The sequence below is a fragment of the Benincasa hispida genome, chromosome 7, assembly GCF_009727055.1.
Source record: "Benincasa hispida cultivar B227 chromosome 7, ASM972705v1, whole genome shotgun sequence".
Classification (NCBI taxonomy): domain Eukaryota; kingdom Viridiplantae; phylum Streptophyta; class Magnoliopsida; order Cucurbitales; family Cucurbitaceae; genus Benincasa; species Benincasa hispida.
The window spans coordinates 21,982,147-21,987,430 of record NC_052355.1 but is presented as its reverse complement, the minus strand read 5'-3'; positions in this window follow the sequence as shown (position 1 = coordinate 21,987,430).

Here is a 5,284-nt window from a genome sequence, read left to right as displayed (position 1 = left end):
TTGAATAATACATTTTTTTTCGTAAGTTTTATCTCTAATTTCTATTGGGTCCCTAGGTTTTAAAATGTTATATATTTAGCTCTTTAAGTTTTGAGTTTTGTTTCAATTTAATTCATGAGTTTCAAAATATTAAAATTTTATTTTTTTAGATTTGAGTTTTATTTCAATTTGGTTATTGGATTTCAAGATTTTACATTTTTAATCTCAATTTTTTAATTAAATAATCACTTTGAATCATTGATGTTAATTTCTACTAATTAACTAAAAATAACCCTGTAGTGAAATTTTAAATTTAATTTTAAAAGTGGTAAAAATGGTGAAATTTAATTAATTATAATTCATTTAATGGTTTTTAATTTATTAACATAAATTAACTTTAAAGACGGAAAGTGAGTATTTAATGAAAAATCGGGATCAAAAGTGTAAATCATGATATATAGGAAAAAACTCAAATGTCAAGAGTAAAGTTGTAGCATTTTGAAATTTAGAAACTAAATTGAAACCAAACTCAAAACTTAATAACTAAATGTATAATATTTTGATATCTAGGGACTAAATAAAAATTAGACCCAAAATCTTTGAGACCAAATCTATTTTTTTTTTCTAATTTTATTTTTCATAAATTATTATCAAAATACATAATGATTTTAAGTCTTTAATTTCCCATTAGAAAAAAAAAACATGGAAACTGATTTAAATGATGGCAACAAAAACCTTAATTTAATTGGTGAACCTCTCATGTCTCAAGTATTTGAGATAAAAAGTCAAATCTTAATCCACAAAAAAATATTAATAATATTTATATTGACGTTTTATTATTATTATTATTATTATGGTTATTTTTAAAATTAAGAGAGCCGACTTCTTGTTGAGGAGGACGATTTCCTCGGCTGAGGTTTGACTTGGTTCAAAATCGGCTCTTTCTTTTCTTTTCTTTTATAAAAAAAGTTTTTTTTTTATAAAAAAGTTTTTTTTATAAAGAAAAAACAGTTTTTAAACAAAGTTATTTACAGATATGGTAAAATATAACTATAAATATCTATCATAGACCGCGATAGAAGTCTATCAAAATGTGATAGATATCTGTTTATTATTCCGTTATAAATATCGATCTATCATTGATAAACATATATTTAAAAATATTTTTTAATCATTTAAAATAATGAAAAAAAAACTATCCAAATCGGACACATATTTAAACTGCCCTAACAATTAAGCTCGTAAATTATTATTTTTCTGATTCAATATATCATTTAACATTTCAATCTATTTTGAAGGTTGGAATATTCTAGCCATCCGAATCTTACTCAATTCCCAATCAAATACTGAAATTGTAAAATTATATATAGGATTCAATATTGACTTAGAGGAAATATTCTCTTATTTTCTTCAAAGCTTGAATGAATACTCTCTCTCTCTCTTTTCATTTTTTCTAAGAAATTGAACAGTTTCATTTTATATATAAAATTTATGGTTTTATTCTAGAAAAGAGAAAAATAAAAGTTAAAAAAATCTAATTACTGAAACAATCTATTACATTTTTCTTTATAGGAATAGTTGTTACTATTTTTTTTTAAAAAAGTAAATAATAAGAATTAATGAATTTTTATGAAGGTCAAAAGATGTGATTCTCCTTCAAACATGTCTTCCTAGATCATGATATTTTCATATCTATAGGGATTTTATTTAACCATAGAATTTTTTTTATGAAGATCTATCAAATTATAAGATATGATCTATTAATAATCTATCACTTATAGACTTCAAAAACAAAATCTAAATTTTGCTGCATAAACCATTAAGGCGGTTTTTGGTTTCACCGCAAAAGACCTCAGACCATTATTGGAGATAGTTATCCTCTCTTATAAACCCAAGATCATTCCCTTATTTAACTAATGTGGGATTTTGGTTGTATTCCCGACAATCATTTGTTAGGAGTTTTTTGACAAAATATTAAAAATGTAGTTGTCCCACATAAAAAAGATTTAAGAAAACTATGACTTTGTCCTATATTGAAAACGTTTAGGAAAGTCATGGGTTTGTCCTACATTGAAAAGGTTTAAGAAAATTATAGGTTTTAAGCATTATAAAAAGAGTCTATACCTTGGTTTTCAGTTGTCCCAATTAGAAACATTTTAAGCTTGAGTTTGTTAATTCTAGTTAAATTCCCTTGATGTATTCTCTAGGTTGAGAGAGGGAAAGGAATGTGAATAGTATAAAAGTTTTGAGAGGGTGCTCTTGTAATTCGGATTAGAGAGAGAATTATTTTATGTGATTGTAATAATTTTTCACATAGTGTATTTATTTCTGGTGGGTCGTGGTTTTTCTCCAAGTTGGAAGTTTTCCACGTAAATTTTTATGTTCTCAGTTTTTATTGCTTTCTTTTGTAATTTTTCGTTTTTTCCTATAGTAGAAAGTAGGAGTTTTTTTTCCCAACAAAACCATTGTAAACTAAATAGATACGAATTTCAAATATCTAATTTAACCTTATTTTATGAAAAAAAAATTAACAATATAGCAAAAAGTATTATTTAAAAAAAAAAGAAAGAAGAAAGAAGATACCCAACAAAGAGACCTGTTCTTAGATAATTTTGAGCCAACAAGACATAATCAGATTGGATAAATTTGGTGATCATCTGACTAGAAAGCAGATGAAATTGTGGCTCGAGCTATATCCTAAGACTCAATTGGACATGGGCAAGAGACAAGGATTTGGCCCAAGGCCCAAATTCTATGCTCGATATTGGATGAGGTCGATGATGCTTACTTCTCTCTAAGTGAAGCTAGGGGCATGCAAATACATGTCCCTAGCCTGGAAAACTCGAGAGTCAATTCAATTTAACACTCTAATACTAAATGGAGAACAAATAGAGCCAAGGAAGTTTGAAATATAAACTAGCACAAATCTAGGTAGGTTGAGATCGACTAGGAATTGGATCGTGTTTGCCCAAGGTACATCCAGATTAAGGCCTAGTGAAAGACAAGTATTCAGCCAAGGTCCAAGAGGGAGCCTCAACTTGGCCGAGGCCAACCTACTACTTCATGAATGATGATCTCGTAGACAACCTAAACTATTCTAGTCCCTTTCATTTCTATCAGAGTTAAAGGAAAAGTTTGGGAACCCTAAGTCAATCTCAAATACAAGGATACTTATAACTCCACTGGAAGAAAGTCTATTCTCATTTCTCACCCTCTAAACTCTTAGTTAGTTGTACTTTTCCACTCTTTTGACTTATGCATCAGAATATGATAAATACCATTTTTAACTTATACATCAAAATGTGTGTGACAAGTATCACATTGGAGTACCGTTTATTTATTTATTTTCTTCCTTTCCTCTTACCTCTACAAATTCATCCTTAGGACAAATGAAGGTTAGATTTGTTATTTGTCCAAATGGTACCATCAACATGATAAAAAATTAAAGTGGAAAAAAGATCATTCATTAAGAGGGTGGGTCTTGGAAGGCGTTGTGCTAGTGGGAAAAAAAGTTCTAAACATTCTTAATATTTTAATGGAAAAGGGGGGAAATTTTAGGTGTGGATTTAGTGGTCCTTATGTTAGCAAATTTGGAACTTTCAAAATAAAATTCTAAAACGATTTTTTTCAAAAAAAGAAAAAAAAAATTGCAAAACCAACTACATGGACAATAACATGTGAGCTATTAATAATAATAATAATAATAAACAAAACCACCCAACATTCTAAAATTCTATTAGCATCACACCACTTTTTTTCTATTCCAAAATTCAATGAACAAATATGAGCGTCAGATTGAATTGACTAAAGAAAAACTGTTTAAAAAAAATCATTTTTATTTAATTTATTTGGATAAAAACAATTTAACATATACTTTTAAAGTATTTCATAATCCATCTTGAGTAGTTGTCAAATACTTTAGTTTCTTTCAAATGATTTATTTTCATAATTAAATATTTGAAAAGTTAAACCAAACACACTATAAATTGCGAATTTGGCTTATGATTCTTCTATAAAATTTTGAGAGATTATGATGCTTTTATTTGGTATATATATTGAGATAAACCATCCCTAGAAAATGATTTAGGTAAATCTTAGTGATAGAGTTATGAATAGATAGACTATGCTCCAAATTGATTGATAATTGAGATTAAACTACTTTTAATGTCAAAATGAGAAAGTGACCCTACTATACTCTAATTGAGCTTGTGAAACCAATGGAACATAATGTATCTATATATTTTGCTGTATTGACAAAAGAGAAAAAAAAAATCCTAATTTAATCTAATTGAGTTTGTGAAAACAATGGGAAACATATAATATTGTTATACTTTTGGAAGAAAATATCGATGGTCAAGTATGTTGGGGAATGAAGATTTTAAAAAATGTTAGCAATTTTAATCCTCTAATAAGTTCTTTTTAGCAAATAAAATCAACAAAAAACTTCTCTCTCATATGTTCAACGAGTTATAAAACATATGTACGATAAAAAATTGATAAAAGATTTGAAGAAATAGACATCATTATTTTTTTCTCTTTTGAAATTTATGAATTTTGACAAAGTTATTCAGTAATTAATTAGTACGTTATTGATCAATTTTATTTTTGTGCAAACCTTTATTTTATTAAAATTATTGAGTTCAAGAAGATATAGACGCTGCTTTATGTTCAAATTAATGGACAAAATAGCATAAATGGAATCGAAAACTTTTAACACTTACCTTCAAGTTTAATTTGATAAGATTTATAGTTTACGATCTGAACTGATACCACCTGATAAGTTTATGGTCAAAATTGACTTTTTTTTCGTAAACAAAAAATATATATGTGCCTTCTTTTTGGGACATCCAGTCTGACTAATAATATCAGTGTGTTTAAATCTTTTTTCAATGCAGGGTGAAAATTTGAACTATCCACCTTTGAAATGATAATTAGTGTCTTATATCATTAAACTATCCTCAAACTGATAAGGAGTTCAAATTTTATCATATCTTACTATCTTAAAAGATATTTTATTATAAAAATTAATTTTGGACTATCTTGTCCAAACTCTTATTATCCAACACATAAATTACCCTCATTTCAAATGGTAAAAATGATCCATTAAATTAAGGGTGTGTTTGGTTTAATTTTCCAAATGTTTAATTTTGAAAATAAGTCATTTTGAAAAAAAAAAAGAAGTATTTGACAACCACTCAAAATAACTTTTGAAATATTTTTAAATAACTTTTATCAAAAGAATTAAAAAAAAAAAGACTTCTATCACAAACATATTTTTCTCTAGTCAATTTAGAGTACAACAGTT